This window comes from Carcharodon carcharias, chromosome 2 (assembly GCF_017639515.1).
Source record: "Carcharodon carcharias isolate sCarCar2 chromosome 2, sCarCar2.pri, whole genome shotgun sequence".
NCBI classification, from domain to species: Eukaryota; Metazoa; Chordata; class Chondrichthyes; order Lamniformes; family Lamnidae; genus Carcharodon; species Carcharodon carcharias.
Genome location: NC_054468.1, coordinates 122,681,880 through 122,694,460, shown reverse-complemented (window position 1 = coordinate 122,694,460; position 12,581 = coordinate 122,681,880). Strand labels below are relative to the sequence as shown.

The following is a 12,581-nucleotide window of genomic DNA, read 5'->3' as shown; positions in this document are numbered from 1 at the left end:
AGATTAAATGTTATTTTCAGAATCCTGGGATGCAGATTATCTTGGATTGCATTCAGGAGAAACTCACTCAATGCTCCAATAACAACTGACAGATCTTAATCTTTTCCCCAAGAATGGTGTCACTACACATAATTATCAGAACTGATTTGATAGGATAGCAATATCAACAACATTGATCCCAGAAGCAGCGTTAAAATGAACGACTGACTGTGCCAAAGAAAGGAACATTCTGAAGATGAATCATATTGGACTTGAAACATTAACTTGGTTTCTCTCTTCATACATGCTGACAGACCAGCTGAAGTTTTTCAGCACTTTCCAGTTTTGATGACAGAAAAGAAGGCAGGTGGAGGGGTGGGGTGGTGGTGGTCAGTTTGAATAGCAACTCAGCTACTTTTTGTGCTGGTTAATGGTACTGATGGTACTGGCTGAGTAACAGAAGCTCCAGACAAGTCTGGCTCGAATCGAAATCTTGGTGTGCCAGCCTTGCAGCTGTGCATTTTGGAGCTATGCGTTTCATAAAATACTGGATATGTGACAAATGGTGCGTTAAATGCATGGTTTACATCAGCCGTTAGGTTTCCAGAGAACATGTTTATAAATTGAAACTGTGATATGCCTCCAAGCAAGAATGGAACCATTAGCTGGTGAAGGATTTTCCCCAGTGACAAACTCTCCCAGGAATACTCCAGCTGCTTTTGTTCAACAGTAACTCTGAGCAAAAAAACAGAAAACTGGTGGGTAATCAGGAGACAGAAGTTTAGGATAATTGGCAAAAGGATCCAGGGTTTGGGGCAATGAGCACTTGGTTTGTGTTGTGATGGGGCAACAGACAGGAACGTGGATGCGGATCAGAGTACCAGTGGAATGGGCGGGGTTTAATCCGCGGGGCGGGATTGAAAATGAAGGGGTGGGGCTTAAACGAGGGGCGGGGTTTAAATTGAGGGGCGCGCCTTCACCAGAGGGACGGGATGACGAAGGAATGGGCGGGGTTTCGCACAGAGAGGGCGGAACTTGGCCACGCGCGGTGGGCGGGGCCTCGTGTGGCAGGCGGGGCCGTTGCTGTGGCGTAGCCTGTGGGCGGAGAAGTGACGTCGACGCGTACCAATGGGGCATGCTATGGCGTCACACCAAATAGGCGGGGCGATGCGTGCGTTTGGGGGGTGGGGCTGTGCGGGAGGAGCGGCCGGAGTGAGAGAGGGAGGCAATGGGAGCGGGCAGAGAGCGGCCCCGGTAACCCGGTATTTAGAGGCCCCGGGGAGAGCGGCCTGAGGTAAGCTTTATCCAGCCAGTGCCAGGCTGGGCCCGGGAGGAAGCCTCGAGGCTCGGCTGGGCTGGAGCCGGCCTGGCAGTGTGGGAGCGCGGCCTAACCCGCAGTCACTATCCCCGGGTTGTCCTCGGGCGGCCGGGCCGCTTGTCAGTGGAGCTCCTGCGGTCTCGCTCCGTCGCGCGGACCCAGGCCTGCCCGTGGGGGGACCCTCGCGGCTCGCAACTCCGGTTCCCCTGCCAAGGGGGCTGAGGGCCCGCACACACACGGCGAGCGACCCGGGGGCTCAGGCTCGGCCTCGGGCTCTCCGCCCGCTCTGAGCCGCTGTCACCCTCGGCTCCTGCCGGCTGCACCGGTTCCAGATCCTCGCTGTCCGGGAGGGCTGACCTTCCCCCGTCAGGGTATCGAGTTCTCAGCAATTTCAAATCACAAACTGGAACAGCAGCTAATGAGTGAGAGGAAAAGTAACCTTGAAGATAAGTTATTGTTAGTGATCTAACCTGTTCACTGATGTGTTACAGGTTCCTGAAACTTAATTATTGATTTTAAAAATGTTTGCACAATGTTTGTATTACATGATGATCTGTTTGTAATGATCAAGTCTTTAGTTGACAGAAATGTTACGTTTCCCTGAAGCCAGTATTTGTAAACTTAATCAAGAGGCTAAATAACAAAGCAGGATAAATATATTTTAGTACCTACTGGACAGTGCCTCCTTATACTTTTAAAACCACCTACTTCTGTACAAATGAGGAACAGCAAAGTTAAAATCTCAAATACTTTCATTTCATTAAATCTTTTTTGTGGGCAAAATGGGATTTTTCTGTTCAGTTTGTTTATACTGACGTCAACTTATCTCACTTTTTCCAATTATTTTTAACAGTTAAGTGAAATGCCACATTTGAAAAAAATTTAAAATGCCATCTTTTAGAATTCAGTTTTTGATGAACAGCAAACAGTACAGTGACAAGTATATGAGTTCCTTCATTAGTTAATGGTTTACTCTGCAAGCAGTTGACAGTAATTTTTGGCAATGACATAAAGGATCCAATTTCCATAATAGACACTTTTTTTCAACGTTTGGGGAAATATTTATACATGAACATATTTGATGCAGAAATAATCCAAACTTTTATTTGCATTTTTAAAGCAAAATAGATAATCTGAAAGTTTCTAAGGATCCTTAGTGTGCATCCTCTTTCAAACAAAAACACTGACTTTTGATTTTTCTGTGCTATTATGTTCTGGCCAGAACTGTAAAGTTTGGTGTAAACTGTGGCTGATTCACAGTTGCATTTTGATGAGATATTCAGTGAGGATGTGTCAACTGCTATAGTGCTTGGGGCTCTGGAGGACAGTGTTACACTTTTTTTTGTTCCCTTCCCCACGGCAGTTTGATTTCAATATGATATTTGGTTACTGGGATTTGAATAAGCAGTGTGTAGTGATCACTGAAAAATGTTGGCAGATTTCCAGGCATTTGTGAGCTTTTCTGGAAGTGGGGAGGAAAAAGTGGAGAAATGATGCTGACAGTCCTTCTGATGTTATCTCTGAAGTGTACAGAATTGAGGTGTTTGTAAGCGATGCCCTGTTAGCTGATTAAGCAAACACGATGGAAGAATTTCTCAAAACCAGTTGGAACTGCCATTGAAACAGCAGTTTTCTAAGTGCAAATATTTAGCAGGACAAGTGATTGACATTTTGCAAATTTCCACATTTACTGTGTGTAGTATGATTTGCTGTGCAAGTACCATAGTTTTACATCGACGTCCAGGTGGCAGTGACAACATTTTCTGAGCGTGTCATTTGGCCTTATGGCGATCCGTGTTACAGTAGAAAAAAAAGCCTTTTGCATTTGGAGGAGCAGTGCTTATATTTGATCATACTGGAATTTTTAGTAACTTGTTAACCAGTTGAATCAATTGAACATATTAGAAAAGTAACAATTGCCTGAGCAAAGTGGGATTGTGCTGTTGTTTGGTTTCAGGTGATGCATGGAAATTTATTTTAAAATTTGACAGAGTCTTTAGTGATTGTGTTGTGAAGCTTTCTTAGCAGTTGGGATTAAAGAGATCAATATATGCTATATCTCCTATCTTTAATGGTATGTGGCTGATTCACAGTTGCATTTTGATGAGGTATTCTTTCCAGGTAATTTTTGAATATGTTGAGCTATGTTTTCATTCGCCGCTCAAAGTTCTTGCTCTTTCAGCTGGCTAGGGTGATCACTCCTCTGTATGATGTAAAGGCCTCTGATGTGTATTGGATTTGTGTCCAATTAAGTGGAACATCTCTTTCAGTTTTTGTCGCTTTATGACATCCCAAACCTTGCTGAAATATGAATATTTGTGGATCTCCAATTGTGGCAAACGGGAAAAAATAGGGGACCGAGCAAACCAAGGGGAAATGTGAAAGAAATAAATTGGAATGCGGAAAGAGGGTTTAGAAAAAGGTTGTACAGGAAAAAAAATGAACAGAAATTTCAGCAAAGGTGTCAAATTGCAAATTGAGATGGAAAATAGGAACTACAAAAGTCAAATGTGATTGAATACATGTGGTAAGACTTCAAAGCTGTGTGACAGTTCTAAATTTGTGTAAACTAATTACACAGTTTAATAGTCAGCCATGAAAAATGCCGAGTCTTTGCTCTGCATCATTCTGCAAAATTTCCCAATTTAAATGCAATACCTCCAGTTAAAACATAAGGTTTTCAGATATGAAAATGATACCTTTGGAATTTTGAGTGAAATTAATTTTTGTGTGAAGTTACTTGCTTTTTATTGCTGCGTAGACTAAGAAAGTATTCCTGTTAAGTTGTATAGTCTTGAGGCCTCAATCTAAGCAATATGATGCGCTAACAGTGGACATCTCAGTGCGTCATGAGATTGTTGAGTAACACTCTTCCTCTCTAGATGCAGTCAAATCAATTTCTTAAAAAAATGGATTGAGAAATAACCAAACGGCTGACAAATATTTTGTCCTCCTTAGTATAGAAAGTGGTGCAAAAAGTCACTGGAGTTGTGTTGTCAAAGCTTCTGCCCTTCCTGCTGTAACTGACCTTCAACTTTATTGTTTATGCAGTAATGCAATTGTCAGCAAATTTCCATAACTGAAACCTCAGTAATGCATGCCTCCTATACTACTGGTGCAACTGCTCTTAACTGTCTACAGAAACTTAATTTGGCCATTATGTTTTAGACCAGAGGGCTTGCAGTTTTTTAAAGCCCAAATAGTAAATGATAGTTACTGCTTATAAACAGTTTACCAGTTAAGTATGTCATAAATAATTGCAGTCTTTAGTGAGTTAAGTGGCTTGTAGGATTTTATGTGATACACCGGGGTTGAAAGGGGAGAGTGGCTAGTGGTGAGACATGGGTAACGTATGATTTGTTAGAATTTGCTTGAGGAGTTGGGGATTCAGTCTTCCCTGAAATTGGCTGTGACTTGTTTCCCCATTGTTTGCTCTGAGTTAGCACTGCCAATGATTGGATACATCGTCTAATGATAGAATGAGTGTTGGTTAGAAGTCAAAATTGTTTAAAAGAAATCTAGTATTTTGTAATGTGCATGTATACATAAAGTGTATGCATGATTTCTGAAAACAATTTTTCATTATTTTCAACCCCAATTCTAAATATGACAGGTTATATATCATTGTTTAGTTTTAGTGCCTATTACAATCTACACAATATCTTCATGTGTATGATTTCACTGCATATTATGCGTCTTGTGTGTTGTTAATTAACTTGGCCATTATTCAGTAAGCCTGCAAATGACTACATTATTTGTAATATTTAGTGTAGATGTTTTTGTACAATAACAATTAGGCGCATTGGTTTTTGCACACCATGATCTCCACTGCTGGCAGAATAACAATTCCCACTAACATAGATTCAAAGCATAAATAGCTGCAAACGACCACAGGGTTATAATTTAATTTTTCTGTTTTCAATAAATGATACCTTTACTGCTGTGGTGTATAATGCCACCTGAATTTCTTAATTCCTCTGTCACCATGGCGAAACACTCATCAGAGCCTGCTATTTGAAGCTATACTTGCATCTACTCTTTATACAGTTTCAAACTGCTTGGTCTTGTGGATTGACTCAAATGGACGTGTAAATATTTCTGTTTCTTGTAAGCTTTGTTACCTTGTTTTAAAACCTGTTCTAAACTCTCAATTGCAATCCGTTTTCAGTCATCAAGCATGGGCGGCAATCTAGTTTTAACACTAACTTCTATTTCAGTCCTTTATTGAGTGCAAGAGTCAAAGACTTTGAATGTCTAATTCTAATTACTGACTTTTTTGTGATGGGAAACAGTCATAAAGAGTAGACTGAGAATGTGAGTTGTTTTTATGTATTTTTCATGCAATCCATTAATTTTTCCACATTAGATCCAGTTAACTTTTCTTCCTCAATTGCAGTTTTTTAATGATACTTATGTGTTGTAGAAAATTGTGTTTGATGTTAAATAGATAACTTCAATCTCAAAATAATGTACAGGGCAGTACTTGACTCTCCAATTTTGTAAGTTTCTGTAAAGAGAGTTAAGTTGTGATTAGATAGAAGTGTAGCTAATTTGCAGAAGTTGTTGAAAACACAGGAACACTAAGTGCATGGTGCCATGTGTGTTGAAGTACAGGGTCAATTTCTGGGCACCGGCTGTGGAGGATCTTTAGCTGAAGCTGCCGGGCAAGTGGGAAGGAAAATCAGATGGATGCCTTGTTGGAATGCATATCAGTATTTTCTAGTGTCTGAGTGACATGAACTGAAGCCTGGGAACAGCTTATGGGCCTACACCCTCAACCACTTTTAATGCAAGAACTTGGAAGAAAATTATAACAAAAATAATATGTTAAAACTTGTCCTGAGTTTAAAAATAACTGTACTTCATGTGGAGACATTTAACACCAAAATCAATAAAGCATAAGGGATTCAGTGCAAGATTACAGTACACAGGGTATTTCCATTAAGATACTTGCCAATTATATAGCATGATCCCATCATCTTTTACATGCTGTACTTTCTGTAAAATCTTTACTCATAATGTAAATTTGCATCACGTCCCAAACATGATCCTTCTGTCTTGGTTCATTTCATCTTTCCCATTCACTGCAGTATGCCACTTGTAAATATTTTCTTCATTTAAGTAGGATTTTCATTATATAAATGCAGATCATTTGCACAACACAAAAATACAATACTATTCGATTTAACTGTGAGTTTTGCAGAATGTACAGAATCACCCCTGTTGAGTGTGGGGGTGTTATGTTTACATAAATCTACAGAACTATTCTAGTATGATGTAGTGTAACATATTATAAGATTTGCGCGCACTGAGTACCAATGAGTGATCTGGAATTTTTAATTAGTGCATTATAAAACCCATATCAAAATTAAAATAATCATAACTTGTATTAAAACTGCTTCATGGCCTTGCCCCTCATTTCTCTGTATCCTCTTCTAGCCCTACAAGCCTCCTGAACTCTGCTCCATTAACTGGTCTTCTGTGGAATCCCTACCCATAGCCTCCCTACTATTGCTCCACTGTTGGCCATCTTTATTGATTATGTTGCATGTCAAACACTTTCTTAGTGACTGGAATTAAAGAAATCAATATATGCCATAGCTCTTATCTTTAGTGATATTTGGCTGATTCACAGTTGCATTTTGATGAGGTATTCTTTCCAGGTAATTTTTCAGTATGTTGAGCTATGTTTTCATTCATCGCTCAAAGTTCTTGCCCTATCAGCTGGCTAGGGTGATCACTCCTCTGTATGATGTAAAGGCACCTGAGGTGTATTGGACCTGTGTCCAATTAAGTGGAACATCTCTCAGTTTGTGTTGCTTTGTGACATTCCAAACCTTGCTGAAATATGAATATTTGTAGATCTCCAATTGTGGCAAACAGGGAAAAATAGGAGGCCAAGCAAACCAAAGGGAAGTGTGAAAGAAATAAATTGGAATGCGAAAGTAGCCACATGCCGCTATTTGCAGAAGAGCAGGAGTGTTTTCTTGGTGTCTGGGCCAACGTTTATTCTTCATGCCACACAAAACAAATGATCTGGTTGTTTATCTTGTTTGTGGCACCTTGCTCTCTAAGTTGGCTGCTGCTTTTCCCTAGGTCCCCACATCCACTCTATCCAGGCCTTTCAGTATTCTGTAAGTTTCAATCAGATCCCCCCTCATCCCTCTAAATTCCATCGAGTAAAGACCCAGAGTCCTCAAACGTTCCTCATATGTTAAGCCTTTCATTCCTGGGATTGTTCTTGTGACCCTCCTCTGGACCCTATCCAGGGCCAGCACATCCTTCCTGAGATACGGGGCCCAAAATTGCTCACAATATTCTAAATGTTGTCTGACCAGAGCCTTATAAAGCCTCAGCAGCACATCCCTGCTTTTATATTCTAGTCCTCTCGAAATAAATGCCAACATTGCATTTGCCTTCCTAACTACCGACTCAACCTGCAAGTTAAGCTTAAGAGAATCCTGGACTAGGACTCCCAAGTCCCTTTGCACTCCAGATTTCTGAATTCTCTCCCCATTTCCCTTCAGGCATCCTGAGAATGTGAAGTATGCTATATAAAGTCAAATTTGTTCTTTCGTTCTTTATATAAAAGCAAATGCCTCTTCAAACTTTGCTGCACTAAATTTCATCTGCATTGTTATGGCTATTTGCATGTTATCCACCTCATTCTGTAAATTCTGAACTTCTCTGGTTCCACTGCTCCTCTTTGTTTGGCATAACCTATGTTGCTTTAAGCAAGCCTAAAACATACAAAGAGTAGTAGAATCCATCTAATATCCTGTAGGTATTCTATTTATGTCTTTGTCCTCCATCAATTTTCTCTCCCCTTGAAAGTGTTTCACCTTTTGCTAGGATGTGCTGTAACAATGATCAGGATATGCAAGCAACAAGAATACTGCAGCTGAGTCTGACCCTGTTCTCAGCATCGTGCACATGCCCAACCGATTGTTGGACAGCAATCAAAATGGCAATTTTGGCAAACTTCAACCCCCCCCCCCCCCCCCGAGTCCAGTGCAGGGGTATTGAGGTAAGTTGTACTACCCCTGCTGTCATCCTGACTACATCAGGAATTTATGCCATATGAATAGATTCACCACTCTCTGGCTAAAGAAGTTTCTCCTCAGCTCTGTTCTAAGAGGTCTTCCCTTTACTCTGAGGCTGTCTCCTCGGGTCATATGAACACACTCGACTTCTCCCTCCAGCAGCACCGCTGCACCCTTCTTCAAAGCTGCGCATGCCCCCAGTTTCATTTTATTCTTCGTCTCATCTGACACCTCAACAAGAAACTTTTTCTCTTTCTCTCAAGTGCTAAGGAACGCAAGCTCCAACAACTCATCGACACCAACACCCATCTAGGACCCTTCACCCCTGCCTGTCCCCCCGTCCCCACCCCATCTTCCAATCCCAGCCCCAACCGTGTATTCACTATACCCCCTGACCTTCCCCTCTCCAACGCTGAACATTCAGTGCTCAGCAAATGACTCAGTTTCATACTCTTAGGCCCTCATCTCAATGAATTCGGCACAATGCTGAACTCTTCTTCTGCCGCCTTCATCTCCGTGCTCACTTCTTTGGGCAGGAGTCCTCACCCCGTTCAACGGATCCTTTTACCCACCTCCAATATTCTCCCTCCACCTGGACCCCTCCCTCTGGATTCTTACCTTCTCTTGATCTTTTCATTGAGAAATGTCAGCGTGACATTAGTCGTTTCAATTTCTCTGCTCCTCCCACCCATCCTAATCTGTCTCTCTCTGAACTTACTGCACTCCGTTCTCTCAGGTCCAACCCTAACATTGTCATCAAACCCGCTGACAAGTGTGGTGCTGTTGTCTGGCGCACTGACCTCTACCTCGCAGAGGCTGAGTGTCAACTGGCAGACACTTCCTCCTACCTCTCCCTGGACCATGACCCCACCACTAAACATCAAGCCATTGTTTCCAGGACTGTCACTGACCTCATCTCCTCTGGAGATCTTCCTCCCACAGCTTCCAACCTGATAGTCGCCTAACCTCGTACGGCACGCTTCTACCTCCTACCCAAAATCCACAAACAGGACTGTCCTGGCAGACCGATCATGTCAGCCTGTTCCTGACCTACGGAACTCAGTTCTCGTTATCTTGACTCCCTTCTCTCTCCTCATGTCCAGTCCCTTCCCACCTACATCCGTGATTCCACCGACACCTTATGTCACATCAACAATTTCCAGTTCCCTGGCCCCAACCGCCTCCTCTTCACCATGGATGTCCAATCCCTCTACACCTCCATCCTCCACCAGGATGGTCTGAGGGCTCTCCGCTTCTTCTTCGAACAGAGGTCTGAACAATCCCCATCCACCACTACTCTCCTCCGTCTGGCTGAACTTGTTCTCACACTGAACAATTTCTCCTTTAACTCCTCTCATTTCCTCCAAATAAAAAGTGTGGCTATGGGTACCCACAGGGGCCCCAGCTATGCCTGTCTCTTTATGGGGTATGTGGAACATTCCTTGTTCCAGTCCTACTCCGGCCCCGTCCCACAACTTTTTCTCTGGTACATCGATGATTACTTCATTGCTGCTTCATGCTCTTGTCGGGACCTGGAAAAATTTATTAATTTTGCTTCCAATCTCCACCCCTCCATACTTTTCACATGGTCCATCTCTGACACTTCCCTTCCCTTCCTTGACCTCTTTGACTCAATTTCTGGTGTTAGACTGTCCACCAATATCCATTACAAGCCTACCGACTCCCACAGCTACCTCGACTACAGCTCCTCACACCCCGCTTCCTGTAAGAACTCCATCCCATTCTCTCAGTTCCTTTGCCTCCGTCACATCTGTTCTGATGCTGCTACCTTCAAAAACAGTTCCTCTGACATGTCCTCCTCCTTCCTTAACTGAGGTTTTCCACCCATGGTCATTGACAGGGCCCTCGACCATGTCCGGCCCATCTCCTGCGCATCCGCCCTCACGCCTTCTCCTCCCTCCCAGAAACATGAAAGGGTCCCCCTTGTCCTCACTTATCACCCACCAGCCTCCACATTCAAAGGATCATCCTCCGCCATTTCCGCCAACTCCAGCATGATGCCACCACCAAACACATCTTCCCTTCACCCTCCCTGGCGGCATTCCGTAGGGATCGTTCCCTCTGGGACACGCTGGTACCTTCATCCATCACCCCCTACTCCTCAAACCCCACCTATGGCAACTCCCCATGCATACACAACAGCTGCAACACCTGCCCCTTCACTTCCTCTCTCCTCACCGTCCAAGGGCCCAAACACTTCTTTCAAGTGAAGCAGTATTTCACTTGCATTTTCCCCAACTTAGTCTACAGTATTTGTTGCTCCCAATGCGGTCTCCTCTACATTGGAGAGACCAAACGCAGACTGGGCGACCGCTTTGCAGAACACCTTTCGGTTTGTCCGCAAAAATGACCCAGACCTCCCTGTTGCTTGGCATTTTAACAATCCACCCTGTTCTCTTGCCCACATGTCTGTCCTTGGCTTGCTGCATTGTTCCAGTGAAGCTGAACCCAAACTGGAGGAACAGCACCTCATCTTCCGACTAGGCACTTTACAACCTTCCGGACTGAATCTTGAGTTCAACAACTTTAGATCTTGAACTCCCTCCTCCATCCCCACCCCCTTTCCATTTCTTCCCCCTCCCTTTTGTTTTTCCAATAATTTATATAGATTTTTCTTTTCCCACCTATTTCCATTATTTTAAGTCCATACCTTTTATGCCCTATCACCCCACCCCCACTAGAGCTGTACCTTGCTTGTCCTGCCTTCCATTCTTAATTAGCACATTCTTTTAGGTAATATCACCACCTTCAACACCTCTTTGTTCTTTTGTCTGTGACATCTTTTGATTATCTGCTCCTATCACTGCTTGCTTGTCCCTACAACCACCTCCCCCCCGCCACCTTAAACCAGCTTATATTTCACCCCTCTCCTATTTTTACTTAGTTCTGTTGAAGGGTCATGAGGATTTGAAACGTCAACTTTGTTCTTCTCCACCGATGTTGCCAAATCTGCTGAGTTTTTCCAGGTAATTCTGTTTTTGTTTTGGATTTCCAGCATCCGCAGTTTTTGGTTTTTACATCAGGAATTTTCCTTGTTTGTTACTCGGTGCTTTAACTATCTGAGCCAGCAGAGGAATCCAATTCTGCTTGCGTGAAACCATGTTGTAATAATTGCAGAAAAAACACTAGAATATGTAGGAATCTATAGTTTAATGCTGCTAAAATTATAGAATTTATTTTTAACATTTGAGTTTTGATTGGGTTTTCAGTCTTAGATGGGTTTTTAGTACATTATTGAATTAAAAAGTGGTACAGCATCGTGGATTTCAGGTATGCTGATAATTAAATAAGTCCTGGTGTTAACTTTGTCTTTATATCCCTTTCTAACTTACTGAAAATAATACTGAATAAATTGAACTGCCAAGTAACATGAAGCATTAGACAGAGCTGCTTGGATTTTCATGAAGTCCTCAATTTGCACTGCTTGCTTACTGATGGATGTTATAGTTTACAGAATTGTTAGAAGTTTTATGGACATCTTTGGAAAATTGTCTCCCACTTACATAGCAACATAGCTGAAACCAAAGAACTTCAGATAAAAGAAAGTGAGCAACACATTTATACTCTGGAATGTATTTTATATGAATTGAGCAATCACCTAATGTCATGCTAACTGGTTGCACTTTAATTGCTGCCTGTAAACTCAATTTAGATTTTTTTGCACAATTTAAAATAATCTGTACCTAATCCTAATTTACTCTAATTGGTTAGGCTGTAAATGCTTCAAGTCGAATCTGCAGGCATTATAGTCTCATTTAACCCATGCTGCAGTCCCTTGTTAACATTATCGTCCTGCAACCTAAAGGCTAGTCCACCCTTTTTGGATATATCTCCGATTATTTCTAAAACCATTTGTCATCACTTCAGCATTGTCAAGTCTTTAATTTTGATTTTAGTGTTTGTAATTAGCTAGTCTCCTATCAAAGTTTGTACAATGAGTGACCTTGTGGGTGATTCCCATGAGCTCTGTTGCCAGTATTGCACTGCATATTGCCATCTGGAAGTGTTCCTGTGCAGAAAGATTAATAATACTGGAACTTGTTCTCTAAGGCAAGCTGCTACACATTTACAGGGCTTTTCACCTGACCATTTTAACTGGACTTGACAAACTAACTGCTGGTAGCTCTGGGACAGAAAATCTGTGGCTGTAGGTTATAGGAAGTTCTACTAGACAATCCTTTATACTTTGCGCATTTGTGATTCTCTGAAGATTTTCTTTA

General features: G+C 42.3%; 1 protein-coding gene across 1 annotated transcript in view; it reads left to right on the top strand.

Moving 5' to 3' along the window:
• Positions 1-1,139: 1,139 nt before the first annotated feature.
• Positions 1,140-12,581, top strand: part of LOC121273421 (aftiphilin-like) — a 66,673-nt gene continuing 55,231 nt past the window's right edge. Inside the window, exon 1 of the mRNA XM_041180604.1 lies at positions 1,140-1,273. The gene's annotated coding sequence lies outside the window, so the exon portion shown is untranslated. The remainder of the gene's footprint in view (positions 1,274-12,581) is intronic.